This window comes from Artemia sp. Qi Xiang Cuo, chromosome 9 (genome assembly GCF_049724085.1).
Source record: "Artemia sp. Qi Xiang Cuo chromosome 9, ASM4972408v1, whole genome shotgun sequence".
Classification (NCBI taxonomy): Eukaryota; Metazoa; Arthropoda; class Branchiopoda; order Anostraca; family Artemiidae; genus Artemia; species Artemia sp. Qi Xiang Cuo.
The window spans coordinates 17,521,713-17,539,171 of NC_142802.1; the positions used below are offsets into that span (position 1 = coordinate 17,521,713).

Below are 17,459 nucleotides of genomic sequence, written 5' to 3' on the forward strand. Positions count from 1 at the left end.
ATAGGTGTAGAGGGGCATCGGAATTCCATATGGCTGTTAGAATTCCTTGCTATAGGGGCATCAGAATTCAATATGTGCAATCTACTCATTACTCATATGAATCTTTTCCGAAATTAAGGCTCTTTACGTTTTTTCTCTCAATTCTGACCTATCTAGATCGTTTTTCCAAGCCAGAAAATCTTAGGTTGTTCTTGAAATTCAAATCTTGAAAATCTTGAAATTCACTATTGTATAGAGACAAATAACCATATTTTCCAGAGTTCATATTATGTCTCATTTGATCTTCATTTCAAGTAATACTAAAGCATCTTTCTTACATTTGAAGATTGTTTATTACTCACTATTGATATTATAGCTTATAGCACTATTGAATATTATTCCAAATTGCTACTAGATAAGTCAATCCAATAATCTGTATGCTGTTCAATGACTTTGCGGATATTAAAAAAATATTTAATTCTACGCTTATGTTTTTAAGATATTTTAATTGTATATGTAAAGTTACTGATGTCACAACTGGTATAAGACTATGAAAAGCTTTATAGATTAGTTTATTGTTGTCAGGCTTCATACTCACGTTTCACTCCCAAACCAATATTCCTGTTTTTAATACTTGATTTTTGTGTTTTCAGTAAAGTGCTAGTTTTTTATAATCCTAGAGACACAGGGAAACATAATTAGTTGGTTTATTTGTACTAGTTGATTGATATATATTAGATAGGCTGTGAAGCAATAATTTTTGTCTGTTTTAAGTTTCAACTTCGCTCTTTACTTCCCTTGGAAAAAACTTTGTTTTTTTTTAGATTAATTTAACAGACAAGTACGGAAATATATTCTTCTGCAAGCAAAGAACAATTTCTTATCAATCTTTGACTTTAGATTGTTTTGTCTAAAAAGCAGTAACAAACGCTTGGAAAAGAGCAAGGCATGTGTCAATTTATAACTGATGAGATAGTTGGGGTTGTATCACTATTTATTTTAAATCCTTACTTAGGTAAAACAACATCTTTTAGCTTTTACGGGGGTCCCTTCACAAAAAAAGGTATAAGAGTTATTTAATGTCCGCACTGTCCGTAGCTCATAATCAGTGGCATAGCTAAGATATTTTAAGGGTCGCTTATTTAGGTAGGAATTGATTTAGCTATTACGAAGACTTTTGTACAAGAACACTACAATTAAAATTGTAATTTTAGTTTATCAGAATGGAAGGGGATGTCCTTTGAAAACTCAGACAATATTTAGTTTCCCAAACGTATTCATTTTGAAGGAATAGCAAAGACGGGACTCAACTAAAGAGGTTTACATTACTAAATACGCTCACTCCACTAAAATTATTAAAAAGAAAAACACAAAAGGAAAAGATTAAAAAGGTTTAGAAGTGATGCTTAAAAAAAATGGTATACACAATCTCTGCAGAATTTTTTAGGAGTCCGATTAAATATTGGGTACTTGTATGATACAGCCCCAACCACTAAAATTGTTCATCCTTTGACGCATTGAAGAGCCGATTTTTTTATTAGTTTCTTTCAGCCTCTTATAAGACAAGACAAAGAGAAGTGAATTAATAGATAGGAAATATATAATTTGGGCTGTATGTTTGCACATTAGGGGGGGAGGGGTGTTGGCAAAGTATTTGGACAGTTTGAAGGTAGAAAACATTTCTTATTTCATAATATAAATATTAATTGTACCTAACACTTTAGGCATTCAGACCTGCTCTACCTTACCCCCCCCTCCCGAATGTGCAAATATATAGCCCAAATTTTTTAAAAAAGTATTATATTTTTATCATACTTTGGTATATTTCCTTAGGATTGAGCGTCAGAGAAAGAGGCTCTACGTAGATGAAGAATATTAGATTGGGTCTATATCATACAAAAAACAAATATTGTTTTCATGTGACATCATTGTTCGAAGGTACCAAGCAAATATACCCCAGCTAAGCAACACCCCCAGAACATACTACCAGAAACCACCACTACCAGTATATACCACCAACAAGAACGTAAAGACAATATCCATTATGACAACTCAATTGTTAAAATTTAACTCCCTTGATTATTATAGAAAACGTTGGATTGTGAAGCCATGCCTAGTTACAATGCAAGATGAGAACCAATGATAAATAAGTTCATCACAGCAATTCTCGTTTGTCATGCGCATGGCCATGATCAGAGAACAGGTTGTGAGAGGCCGGGGTGAAGTCCAAATTTCGCTTCTTTGAAGGGAAAACACACTTATTAGGTGTTATTTTTAATATTTGGATTCATAAATAAATGTTTATAAAGAGCCGGGCCGGATAAAGGGCGATTGGGCTCAATCGGACCCCGCGTTTGAAAGGGCCCCGCGCTACCATTAAAATGAACACAATTTTTTTCGGAATTGCGAAATATTCTTAACAGTTCTTATGAGCGTAGCTCCTGGAGAGGATCATTTTCCTGGCCAAAACTCTCTCTCCAATCTCTTTTTACTCTTAAAAAAAGAACTAGAACTTTCAATTTCCAATCTAATGAGCCCTCTTTGAAGTTTTTTCGATCATCCCTTCCATGAGAACCATATATGCCCCCAGGACATAACTAACAATGCCTGCACCCGGGCCCTGGGGGTTTGTGTTGACATCGGAGTTTTCGTTATATGATCTTTGAAATATTTTTAACAAAATAGCTATCTCAAAATTTTTATCGGATACATTTGGGAAAAAAGGGCATGGGGGGGGGCTGGTTACAATCCAATATCTTTTGACGGTTAAAAAGTGAAATAGAACTTTCAATTTCCAATCAAATGAGCCCTCTCTGAAGTTTATACGAGCATTCCTTCCATAAGAACCATATATGCCACCAGGGCATAACTAATAACCCTTGCCCTGAAGACCTTGGGAGGGAAAGTCATGCTCAAGCATATAATTTCCAGAGTTTTCAACTACGTTGAACAAAATGGCTATCTCAAAATTTTGATTGGATGTATTCAGAGAAATGCTGGGCGTGGAAGGGGTGTTAGTTGCCTTCCAATCACTTTCGACCATTAAAAAGGGTACTAGCCATTTGAATTTCCAATCGAATGAGCCCTTTTTGAAGTTTCTACGACAACACTTTCTATAAAAAACTTATATGTCCCCAGGGCATAACTTACAACCCTTGCCCTGAGAGCTGGGGAGAGTTTGTCATCATCAAAGTCCCACTGTCCAGAATTTTCCACCACCTTCAACAAAATGGCTATCTGAAAATTTTGATTGGATATGTTTGGGCAAAAGGTGGATGTGAGAGGGGGGTTAGTTGCCCTCCAATCACTGTCGACTATTAAAAAAGGCACCAGCCCTCTAAATTTCCAATCAAATGAGCCCTTTTAGAAGTTTCTACAACAAAGCCTTCTATAAAAAGCTTATATGCCCCTAGGGCATAACTTAAAACCCTTGCCCTGAGGGCTGTGGGGGAGTGTCATCCTCAAAAACATAGTTTTTATGTGAACATCAACTACGTAGAACAAAATGGCTGTCACAAAATTTTGATTGGATGTGTTTGGGGAAATGGCAGGTGTAGAAGAGGTGCTAGTTGCCTTCCAATCACTTTTGACCCTTAAAAAGGGCACTAGAACTCTCGATTTCCAATCGAATGGGGCCCCTTTCAAGTTTCTACGACGACCCCTTCCATATGAAGTAGCTCTAGGAAAAAAATAAAATAAAATAAAACATTGGAGCCGTATGGCCTTTACTATAGGCAACGCTATAGCGTTGCCTCTGATAGAGATTCATATCACCAAATATGAATACAAGAATTCACATATTTCTAAGTTTTTCTCTGGAAATTTTTCTAAAACTGCCTGGAAATGTAATTTTCATGCGTCTTCTCTTTCAATTGGCATAATCATTGAGCTAAATCTATTCCTGAGTCATTGATGATATCATATAGTTTTTGTCAGTTTTGGCCAGGAAAATGATCCTCTCCAGGAGCTACGCTCACAAGAACTGCTAAGAATATTTCGCAATTCCGAAAAAAATTGTGTTCATTTTAATGGTAGCGCGGGGCCCTTTCAAACGCGGGGTCCGATTGAGCCCAATCGCCCTTTATCTGGCCCGGCTCTTTATAAACATTTATTTATGAATCCAAATATTAAAAATAACACCTAATAAGTGTGTTTTCCCTTCAAAGAAGCGAAATTTGGACTTCACCCCGGCCTCTCACAACCTGTTCTCTGATCATGGCCATGCGCATGACAAACGAGAATTGCTGTGATGAACTTATTTATCATTGGTTCTCATCTTGCATTGTAACTAGGCATGGCTTCACAATCCAACGTTTTCTATAATAATCAAGGGAGTTAAATTTTAACAATTGAGTTGTCATAATGGATATTGTCTTTACGTTCTTGTTGGTGGTATATACTGGTAGTGGTGGTTACTGGTAGTATGTTCTGGGGGTGTTGCTTAATTGGGGTATATTTGCTTGGTATCTTCGAACAATGATGTCACATGAAAACAATATTTGTTTTTTGTATGATATAGACCCAATCTAATATTCTTCATCTACGTAGAGCCTGTTTCTCTGACGCTCAATCCTAAGGAAATATACCAAAGTATGATAAAAATATAATATTTTTTTAAAAAATTAGGGCTATATATTTGCACATTAGGGAGGGGGGGTAAGGTAGAGCAGGTCTGAATGCCTAAAGTGTTAGGTACAATTATTATTTATATTATGAAATAAGAAATGTTTTCTACCTTCACTGTCCAAATACTTTGCCAACATCCCCCCCCCCTAATGTGCAAACATACAGCCCAAATTATATATTTCCTATCTATTAAGTCACTTCTCTTTGTCTTGTCTTATAAGAGGCTGAAAGAAACTAATAAAAAAATCGGCTCTTCAATGCGTCATGGGATGAACAATTTTAGTGGTTGGGGCTGTATCATACAAGTACCCAATATTTAATCGGACTCCTAAAAAAATTCTGCAGAGATTGTGTATACCATTTTTTTTAAGCATCACTTCTAAACCTTTTTAATCTTTTCCTTTTGTGTTTTTCTTTTTAATAATTTTAGTGGAGTGAGCGTATTTAGTAATGTAAACCTCTTTAGTTGAGTCCCGTCTTTGCTATTCCTTCAAAATGAATACGTTTGGGAAACTAAATATTGTCTGAGTTTTCAAAGGACATCCCCTTCCATTCTGATAAACTAAAATTACAATTTTAATTGTAGTGTTCTTGTACAAAAGTCTTCGTAATAGCTAAATCAATTCCTACCTAAATAAGCGACCCTTAAAATATCTTAGCTATGCCACTGATTATGAGCTACGGACAGTGCGGACATTAAATAACTCTTATACCTTTTTTTGTGAAGGGACCCCCGTAAAAGCTAAAAGATGTTGTTTTACCTAAGTAAGGATTTAAAATAAATAGTGATACAACCCCAACTATCTCATCAGTTATAAATTGACACATGCCTTGCTCTTTTCCAAGCGTTTGTTACTGCTTTTTAGACAAAACAATCTAAAGTCAAAGATTGATAAGAAATTGTTCTTTGCTTGCAGAAGAATATATTTCCGTACTTGTCTGTTAAATTAATCTAAAAAAAAAACAAAGTTTTTTCCAAGGGAAGTAAAGAGCGAAGTTGAAACTTAAAACAGACAAAAATTATTGCTTCACAGCCTATCTAATATATATCAATCAACTAGTACAAATAAACCAACTAATTATGTTTCCCTGTGTCTCTAGGATTATAAAAAACTAGCGTTTTACTGAAAACACAAAAATCAAGTATTAAAAACAGGAATATTTATTTGGGAGTCAAACGTGAGTATGTAGCCCGACAACATTAAATTAATCTATAAATCTTTTCATAGTCTTACACCAGTTGTGACATCAGTAACTTTCCATATACAATTAAAATATCTTAAAAACATAAGCGTAAAATTAAATATTTTTTTAATATCCGCAAAGTCATTGAACAGCATACAGATTATTGGATTGATTTATCTGGTAGCAATTTGGAATAATATTCAATAGTGCTATAAGCTATAATATCAATAGTGAGTAATAAACAATCTTCAAATGTAAGAAAGATGCTTTAGTATTACTTGAAATGAAGATCAAATGAGACATAATATGAACTCTGGAAAATATGGTTATTTGTCTCTATACAATAGTGAATTTCAAGATTTTCAAGATTTGAATTTCAAGAACAACCTAAGATTTTCTGGCTTGGAAAAACGATCTAGATAGGTCAGAAGTGAGAGAAAAAACGTAAAGAGCCTTAATTTCGGAAAAGATTCATATGAGTAATGAGTAGATTGCACATATTGAATTCTGATGCCCCTATAGCAAGGAATTCTAACAGCCATATGGAATTCTGATGCCCCTCTACACCTATTCAAAGAGAGTGAGTACCCCTCAGACAGGTTTCTGGTGGGTATACTCTGGCTTGGGGGGTGTAGGCTGGTTTGTTGTTTCAAGATTGGTGTGGTGGGACAAGGCTTGTGGGTGGGTGTTCTGCTGGTTTGTATTTTAGAGTCGGGGTTGATTGGTATAGTCTGGTTTGGTCTAGAGATTGTCAAATTGCGTATTTAGGAATTGTTTCGATTGACATTTTTGCAAAAAGGGATAAGGAATTCGCAAATTGGACACTATGAACGATATTAATTAATGTTTTGAATAATAGGAGTGTGAATGATTTTAATTAGTGATTGGATTTTATAAAGGTGGAGAAAAAAAGGATTAAATTGATTAGCAGTTAAGGTAACCCCGAAGGGGTTGTTAACTCAGGTAATTTGTTATAAATTTGAAACAACATCAGTCTATGAAAATGGCTAACGACGATAGAATGACATTGTGAGTTGACCTAGCTTTACCTCTCCGATGTCGTCTGTATAATACACAAGTGATGTTTGAACAGTATTGTCAATTTAAAATAGGGTCTAACGTTTTAGTATACTAAAAAGTTGATACTAAGAGAGATGTAGATGGTAAGAAAATAATTTTAATAATGAAATTCAGAACAAACCTTAGAAATCCTTGTAAATCAAGTAGTAAGGTGTATGTGAGTACGAACCATCAGCGACCCTAACCAGCAGAGACATCAACTCCCCAAAGGTCCCTTATTCCCAAACTCGAAGGGCGCCCCTCCCTCCAAATTTTTGAACCCCCCCCCCCCTTTTTTTTGATTTAACATGATCTATTTTTTCAACTTTTTTTTTACATGTCTTCGAATCAGATGAAACAAACTTAAATTACTATTCTAGTTTTTCTAACCAGTATTGCCTATAACTTAATATATTCAAATATTTTTTGATAACTTGATTGGTGAGAACTATTTCCGTAAAATCTGAGCTAATAAGGGATTTTGACCGTAAACTCTAGTTTCTTGTAAGAAAATTATGGAAAATACAAATCTCTGCTTCAAATGTGAAACTTAAGTCCAGTTATGGATCGAAAAATAAACTATTTCTGTAAAATCTGAGCTAATAAGGGTTTTTGACCGTAAACTCTAGTTTTTTTTTGTAAGAAAATTATGGAAAATACAATTCTCTGATTCAAATGTGAAACTTAAGTCTATTTTTGGATCGAAAAATAAAACTTTTTCCGTAAAATCTGAGCTAATAAGGGTTTTTGACCGTAAACTCTAGTTTCTTGTATGAAAATTATGGAAAATTCAATTATCTAGTTCAAATATGAAACTTAAGTCCAGTTTCGGATTCTCATAATGATGAGGACTGATGGTTCTAATTCAATATTTTTTTCATAAAAACAAACTATTTTTTTAAAAACTTCGAAATTATTCAACTTTATTTATTTTTTTTTATTTTTGTTGTACGTATCTTAAAATGACAAAATATGCTTACGGCTCTAACAATTGTGCTCTATGATTGGTGAGAGACACGATGTGCCTTTCCCATTGGTATTCTATGTCCGGTTATCTACACTATCTAGTCTATTGCATGTATTAAATCAATATTTCTTACAAAGTAGAATGATAAAAAGATGAGTCATATCTTAAAAAAAAGTGAAAATGGAGCATTTTAATAAAGTGTGTTCACATAACAAGGTTATTGTAGCATTGAATACTGACAAGGAGAATTATTTGAACTATGAAACAAGTACAAGTGGTAGCACTATTGGAAATGTATGCATACATTGTCATGACAGTAAGGAATTAAATTTCTTTGGAATACCGAAAAAATTCAACTCTTATGTTGGTGGTTATGCGATATTGATATCTCCAGAGATTATTTTGCTCAAAGAGTATGCCTGAATAAAAATACTTGTTGATGATATAAGACAACTCTTTGCTACTGTGGCAAGTAACACGTTACCTGCTGAAACATTCAATCAATAGGTTCTGAGTATTAGGATTCAATGGAAGATTAATAAAGGAATTGCCTACTGTTCTACTAATATCGTAAACAATATCTTGTCTACATGCCAAAACTGTTACCTGTGTAAAAATAATGTGATAATAGACAGTGAAATTGCCAGAAAAATAAAAAGGGCATTGTCAGAAAATATCACTATGAGATACAAAGATGAATCAATGGAAAAAGAAGCACTAGCAAACGTTACTTCCATTGATCAAACAGTCAATGAATCAAATAATATCAAAGACGAAAAGCATTTTGAGCCTGTTGATGAGATACTAGTAAAAACTGTGTATGACTCGAAATGGAATAATGATTATTCTACTGATTACGAACTAAGAGAAGACAATAGCTACAATATCAAGAGAGAACATGGTGAACTATTATATGGAACAGATTCAAAATGTCCAAAGTTAATCATTGATATTAATAATGTATCATAATATATTTTTGTATTAATATTCTACATAGCATTATTTCATTAAAAATATTACATTGTTATGTGTTCATTATTTTTAGAGTAAGCTAAGCTAGCATATCAAACGTTTAGAATCTCTATTAAAACATTGGAGATGTAAGAAAAGGAATTTGCATACATCTATTGTCAGACACATGGGATAACATTGACAAAATCTAGGTATCACAATGAATAAATTCATTATCAACATCCTTTATTGGATATGTCGGATAAAATTGATAAAATATAAGTGTCAGAGTGAATAATTTTTTTTTATCAACATCCTTTGTCAGATACATCAAATAAAATTGACAAAATCTAAATTTCAGAATAAATAAATGCTTTAACAACATCCTTTATTGGATATGTCGGATAAAATTGACATAATCTAAGTATCAGAGTGACTAAATTCTATATCAACATCCATTTCTCAGATACCTAGGATAAAATTGACAAATTCTAAGTGTTAGAGAGAATAATTTTTTTTTATCAGCATCCTTTGGCAGATACGTCGGATAAAATTGACAAAAACTAAGTATCAGAGTGAATATTTTTTTTAACAACATCCTTTGCCAGATAAATCGAATAAAATTTATAAAATATAAGTGCCAGAGTGAATAATTTTTTTTTACTATCAACATCCTTTGTCAGATACATAAATAAAATTGACAAAATCTAAATTGCTTTAACAGCATCCTTTATTGGATATGTCGGATAAAATTGACAAAATATAAGTGTCAGAGTGAATAATTTTTTTTTATCAACATACTTTTCTCTGATACATATGATAAAATTGACAAAATCTGAATTTCAGAATGAATAAATTCATTATAAACATCCTTTGTCGGATATTTCGGATAAAATTGACAAAATCTAAATTTCAGAATGAATAAATGCTATAACAATATCCTTAATCGGATATGTCGGATAAAATTGACTAAATCTAAAATCTAAGTATCAGAGTGACTAAATTCTATATCAACATCCTTTTCTCAGACACATAGGATAAAATTGACAAATTCTAAGTGTCAGTGTGAATACATTTTTTTTTTATCAACATCATTTGTCATATACATCAAATAAAATTGACAAAATCTAAATTTCAGAGTGAATAAATTCATTATCAACATCCTTTATCGGATGTGTCGGATAAAATTGACAAAATATAAGTGTCAAGGTGAATAATTTTTTTTATCAACATCCTTTTTCAGATAAATAAAATAAAATTGACAAAATCTAAATTTCAGAATGAATAAATGCTTTAACAACATCCTTTATCGGATATGACAGATAAAATTGACATAATCTAAGTATCAGAGTGACTAAATTCTATATCAACATCCTTTTCTCAGATACATAGGATAAAGTTGACAAATTCTAAGTGTTAGAGTGAATAAATTTTTTTATCAACATCCTTTGCCAGATACATAGGATAAAATTGACAAAATCTAAGTATCAGAGTGAATAAATTCATTATCAACATCCTTGGTCGGATATGTCGGATAATATTGACAAAATCTAAGCATCAGAGGGAATATTTTTTTTATCAACATCCTTTGCCAGATACATCGAAACAAATTGACAGAATCTAAGTGTCAAAGTGAATAATTTTTTTTTAATAAACATCCTTTTTCCTATGCACCGAATAAAGATTTAAAAAATTTAAATATATGAATTGTTAAATTATTTAAGAAACTCTTTCATCGGATTTGTTTGTTAAAATTGACGTAATCTAAGTATCAGAGAGATTAAATTCTACATCAACATCCTTTTGTCTGATACATATGTTGAATTTACCTAAATCTAAGTGTTAGAGTGAATATTTTTTTCAACATCCTTTGCCAGTTACATCGGATGAAATTGACAAAATTTAAGTGTCAGAATGAATAAATTCATTATCAACATCCTTTGTCGGATATGTCGGATAAAATTGATAAAATCTAAGTATCAGAGTGATTAAATTCCATATCAATATCCTTTTCTTGGATACATGGGATAAAATTGACATAATCTAAGTATCAGAGTGAATAAATGCTTTATCAACATCCTTTAAATGCATTATCAACATCATTTGTCGGCTATATTGGATAAAATTGACAAGAAAGACATGGAGTGTACACCGCGACGGCGCATATCTAATGAGAGAGACATGCACAGTCGACATAGCTTTATTTCATTTTTTAAGGTTAATTTAGACGAAGTTACGGGCGCGCCCGTAACCTCGTCTAAATTAACCTTAAAAATTTTTCGATTTATTCGATGTATCTGACAAAGGATGTTGATAAAAAAATTTATTCAATCTGACACTTAGATTCTGTCAATTTTATTCGATGTATCTGGCAAAGGATGTTGATAAAAAAAATTATTCCCTCTGATGCTTAGATTTTGTCAATTTTATCCGACATATCCGACAAAGGATGTTGATAATGAATTTATTCACTCTGATACTTAGATTTTGTCAATTTTATCCGATGTATCTGGCAGAGGATGTTGATAAAAAAATTAGTTCATTCTAACACTTAGAATTTGTAAATTTTATCCTATGTATCCCAGAAAAGGATGTTGATTTAGAATTTAGTCACATTGATACTTAGATTTTGTCAATTTTATCCAACAAATCCGATAAAGGATGTTTTTATAGCAATTATTTATTCTGATTTCTAAAGTTTGTCAATTTCTTACGATAAATCCGACAAAGGATGTTAACAAATAATTTATTCACTCTTATACTTAGAATGGGTACATTTTATCAGACTCCACTTACAATGGATTTTGAAAAAAAAATTAGTATATCTGAATCATAGTATTTGCCAATCGTACCATATTTAACTGAAATTATGATTTTTTGATAGAACGTAATCACTCTGACAATTATAATTGTTCTCATGTATTCACCATTTACGATGTTGAATATTGCTACAACGTGTATTAATTCTGAAATATATATTTTTCCAATTTTGACCGAAATATCCCACAAACGAGGTTGATTATTAATTTATTCATTCTTAAATACAGATTTCGTCAATTTTTTCCTATATATCCGAGAAAAGGATGTTGATAAAAAAAATTTATTCCCTCTAACACTTAGATTCTGTCAATTTTATCCTATGTATCCGAGAAAAGGTTGTTGATATAGAATTTAGTCACTCTGATACTTAGATTTTGTTAATTTTATCTGAAATATCCGATAAAGGATGTTGTTAAAGCATTTATTTATTCTGAAATTTATATTTTTTCAATTTTATTTGATGTATCTGACAAAGGATGTTGATAAAAAAAATTATTCACTCTGGCACTTATATTTTATCAATTTTATTCGATGTATCAGGCAAAGGATGTTGATAAAATAAATTATTCACTCAGATACTTTGATTTTGTTAATTTTATCCGACATAACTGACAAAGGATGTTGTTAAAGCATTTATTTATTCTGAAATTTAGATTTAGTTAATTTTATCCGATGTATCTGCCAAAGGATTAGGTTAGGTATAGCCTATATAGGGGGGGGGGCTGAAATTCAGTTCCGATAGAAATGCTTATTATATTCGTAATCAGCATAAAAAAGGCATCGAATGGTGTATTCACTTTAGTCCTAACTCAATAATATGATTTGGTATATATTGACCAGCAGTACAAGCGTCCTATACAAGAATATGATAATGTGGAACAGCCAGACTATAACCCCCAGTTTAGCCTAGTCTACTAAAATTCACAAGAGATAAAAGGAAAATAAAAGCTAAGAAACTCACCAAGTTTTTGCTGATCTGACATTTCCCACTCATGGCCAAAAATGCTGTGATACTTTCATACAATCAAAGTACAAAATCATTCAATCATACAATCATACAAACAAAGTACAAAATCTACCCCTCATAATAGCGGCTGCGACGTTGTCACGCAAAAAATGCAGGAAATAACAAATAAGCTAATAAAATGCAAAACACAGCATAATTTTCCATTCGCAGTTGCTCAAAATTTGGCTTACGCTTAAAGCATTTAATTTGTGAAGGCCAATTCCAATTTGAACACCAGAAGATAGATCTGGTGCATAGTAAAAAGATACACAGAAACTACTTAGAATTGTTCTTTTGGTCTACAAACTCCTAAATTGTCAGAATTTTATCTACACCAGGTTTATTAATCATTCAATGAGAATATTCGGAATCACAAAATAAATTAAAAATTTAAGATCGAGTCCACTATCTTTAAACACTTATGATGGAGGAGGAGGAGGGGGGAAGTACTGATGTAATTCCCCCTTGAACATAGCCTCCAACATCACTTGATGTACTTCCTGACTGACGAATCCAGGGGGGGAGGAACACCTGCATAACCAATCGACGCTCCTTGGTACATTTGCATCATGTTGGGAGACATTCCTATTCCAGCCATGGGATTCCATTGCTGCTGAGCGCTTTGTCCAGGATATCCCCAAACCATCATCTGAAAAAAATGATTCTCAAAAATAAAAATAAAGGTCGTATTATCAAAAAAATGTATAATATATTGGTCAATTGAAAATGTTAGATATTTAGATAAGCACACACACAGAGAGGATGGGGATTCCCTTCCCGTTTAAATCCGTGTAAAGTACCCGCTTCCTCGAAAATAATAGAGAAAGAGTAAAATTGTATATGTGTAAATGTAAAAAGTGCACAAATTTTCATTTTACTCAAACCCAAAAAAAAACTACTCTGATCCCCATCCCCTTCTTTGCTAAGTGCGACTCTGGGGCAAGCGCTAACTGACAGAAATGAGACTCTGCTAAAAATGATTCTAAAATTAATCTTTTTTTAAACTTAATAAAACAAAACAAAAACCAAACAATAAATGATGCTTTCTCATTTAATTGGATCGTTAGTTACTCAGGTACCAAAACTGGTCAAACCCGAGGCTTTCCAAGAATTATCAAAATACATAACTCCAACTTGTATTTTGTCACTTGTCATATCACCATGTCCCGAAAACTCATGGTCGTACATAAGTTTATTAGAAAAGTAGATGTCAAGATTTGCCAAAAAAAAACTAATAGCAAGAGGAAAAAAGAGAGCGAAAAATCTCATTTAAAATAGACTGACAATTTATTTTTTTGCTAAATTAAGAATCAAAAACGGAAAGAACAGCTTTCTATATTGATACCACTACAACCATGCACTTGACAATTTGTTATGTTTCTAAATCTATTAATTACATCTATATTAAAGCTGAACCTTTAATTTAGCTGATGATAACTAGCGCACAAGGAAAGTAACAACTGTTACTGTTATTTATGATGGAAAGTGGCTGACAAAAAAAGAAAACCATAATAAAAAAAAGGAGAGAGAAAACCTAAAGCAAAGTCGTTAAATGAAGTTCTTTAGTAAAATAAAATAAAAAGGGAAAAGCTTCCCTATTAACCTTACAAAAAATATGCACTTGAATGTATCCTTGCATAATTGTCCAGCACAAAGAAAAACAACAAAACATACCGAACAAAGGAAAAGCACCTCTACAAAAGAAGAGTTCATAAAAACAAGTCAAGTGCTCTTGGGAAAGATGTGCTTGATTTTCTTTGTACACACTGGCGCCCAGAAGCTGAATTCCAGGGGGGGCAAACCTTGTCTAATTGGCACTTTTGATGCTATATAATAGAAATCTCAGGACGAAAATATAAAAACAAGGCCTCATCAATCAGCCAGGGGGGGGGGGGGGGTCTATCCTCTAGTGTTCCGTGAACTGCAATAAAGCCTGGACACAAGGAGGCATCTAATAAAGGAATGAGGAGCACGGATTAAATTCAAGTTAAAAATGTTTCATAAACTATAAGTGAAGCTGGAAACATAAATAGGAGCAGTAAAATACGGCAGCTGGCAAATTATACGACAAGGATGAAAATTCTTGTTGTATAATTTGGATATCCTAATGGATATCCTTAATTTACATTAATATCTATTGTATGTTTGTTCGCATTGATTGCTTATTTAATTTATATTTGTTTTAACGTTCATTCATACTTCAATAGCAAAATATTTTATTTCGTTTGAAGCTTCATTTTCATATTCAATCGAAGCATTGCTCACTTTAAGATCTACTTATTCATCTATATTATAACTTGATGAATGTTATTTTATGGTAAAACCTTCTAATTTAAGTCAATTTGAAATTTAGTAAAAATACATTAAGACGCAAATACAAAGTTTCGAAATACCACTTTTTTATTAAGAAAGGGAACATATCCTGCCAAGTTTCTGCTTAATGGGAAATTGACAAATCACCACTTCCTAGCTATTCCGTCGATTGGGTCCAGGAAGATGTGGTTGATAAAAATGTATAAAAGATACATTTTATGGGAAGGGGTAGACTGTTACTAACTTTATGCCGGACTGACCTCTGGTCCGCTCATTTAGAAATACCTTGGAATAGTGTCGAATTATTGTAAGTGTCTATGTATCTTATTTTATATTATTGTAGTTTTCCGAGACTTTTGGTCTTCTTCGGACAGCCAGTCTCAGTAGAAAAGATATATCTGGTATTATTATACGTTAATTGAACAAAAGTATTGTATTATATCCAACCTCTCTACAATCTGCATTTAGTCCCTCGAATATACCCAGCTGGTACGCCTCATTAGTTCGGTCATAGCCTAAGGCACGCTTCCAAAGTTTAAATACCTTAGGGCCAAAGCTTATCTTCCCTATTGAGAATAAAGATATCTACCACTACACCACTTAAATACCCTCAGAATCACATTACCACAACTGGTGGCATTGTGGAAAAACTGGGTCCAGGATACTAAATAAGGTTGCAAAATTAAAAAAAAAAAATCAAAATGACCTTATCAGAAGGGGTAAGCAAATTGACTTCGCTTTTAGCAGCGCTCGAATTAGCAAAACTTCGAGTAGCTTTGCTCAAACTTTGGCTATTAGAAATAGATTAGTGTCCCCTCAAAGATTTGGGTACAGTAGATAAAATGAAAAAAAAGCTCAATCAAGAATTGTAAAATGAAAAAAACAGTATTCAGTATTTAGCAAGTAGAATTAATTCTGTGTATAATTAGTAGTTTTCTTAGTGTTAGTAATAAATGTAATGTAATTGTGCCGTATATCACTAAATGATAAAGTATTTGTACCGCAAATTAAAATAATAAAAAAAAGGTAATACGTACAGAAAAAAAATCTAGCTGGACCAATGAAACTTTGGTAGAAACAGAAGAATTTTAGGCATGATAGTAGCAAATTGGGTCCTAATTCAGTCTTACTACAGGTACAGGCTATAGATTTATTGTTCAAGAATAACACTGCTACAATTTAGCAAAGGAAGCACATAAATTGTGGTCCGAACAATCATAGGTTTTAAGCTGCCATTTCTGAGTGTTTTAGGAGTAGAGACACTTCAAATAGGCCTATATGGCATTTTACGACGTAATAAGCAATAGCAACCTTTGTTAAAACTAATCCGAATACTAAGTTAGTTCTGTAGTTTAACAAGCAAAGGGAAAGAAAGATAAATAAATTTGCAGTTAAAGCACTTGATGAAAAGGATGAAAACAAAAAGAGAGAAAAGTAAACTTATAAGTAAGAAAACAAATGTGGAATCTTAGTAAAAGTCGCCAGAGTAAGCGAAAAAAAAAAGAATTGTTATCCAGCTGTGATAGAAAGTTTGCATAAGGCAAGAAATTCGGTGAGAGAAACCGATTATCACAGAGAATGGAAGCATGGGGATAGGTCTTAAAAGGGTCTCCTTTCCCTACACAGAGAACCTTCATTTGAATAATGGTGTTAAAAAGAAGTTCAAATTCTGAATTAGCTCCGCGAAATGAGTCAGAACAAAGTTCAAATTTGAATTTTAAACCATGGCTGGTTTGGATCCATGTAGATGTAACACAAGCCAGTGTTTGAAAACTGTTATGCTTGTTTACATAGAATATAAGCCCACATTAGGACAAACAGAGAAGGCAATGCATCCTTTTGGGATAGCCAATATTGATAATTCTGGTCCACTCTTACAGTTACTCAATGACGAATCATCCTCAAGCCTAATCTAATTACAAATCAGTACAGTTTAGTCGAACAGACAAAATAGGAAAAATAAGTGAAAAAAATAAGCTATGATAAAACTTACAGAAAAAGGATGAAAAGTCATTATATACTTAAAGAAATAAAAAATATCCAAAAATAAATTAATTAATCCACAGACAGAAGTTGACACAAAACGGAGAATTTCACCAACAGATCAAGAGAGCTGGAAACAGGGCAGAGATTAAAGTATACTCTACCCCAAATTTCCACAGCCATCCTCACAAGTTGGGAGCTTAGTGTGAAAAAATACTCACTTATTTAAGCACATAATTATAAACTATCACATTGCCACGGAAACGAACAATTCAAAATGAACAAAAGGCTTCTCATTTTGTTTCAATTATTCGTTATCAGAAGAGTATTTCCGCTTTAAAGAGATTAGTTCCTTCATGAAATCTGCCAAATATTTTAGAATTTTATAGACGTAATAATTAAGATCAAAATTAGAGTTATAACTATTATAGCTTGAAAAACATTTACAACCAGATCATCGCCAGAATTGCATTTCAATAGGAAAATATATTGTTTAAAATAAAATTTTTAAACTGGAAAGACCTTAGATAAGAAAACAAGCTGCTAATTTAATACAGTATTTTACGATAA

General features: G+C 32.6%; 1 long non-coding RNA gene across 2 annotated transcripts; it reads right to left on the reverse strand.

Moving 5' to 3' along the window:
- Positions 1 to 12,396: 12,396 nt before the first annotated feature.
- LOC148948383 (uncharacterized) lies at positions 12,397 to 17,179 on the reverse strand. Of its 2 annotated transcripts, none has more exons than XR_016142189.1 (2): positions 17,111 to 17,179; positions 12,397 to 13,242 (listed from the first exon to the last, which is right to left on the reverse strand). It is a non-coding gene; the product is annotated as an uncharacterized LOC148948383 (long non-coding RNA). The 2 variants fall into 2 exon arrangements; XR_016142188.1 differs by lacking the exon at positions 17,111 to 17,179 and adding an exon at positions 16,900 to 17,104 and having other exon boundaries at positions 12,403 to 13,242.
- Between the last annotated feature and the right edge of the window lie 280 nt (positions 17,180 to 17,459).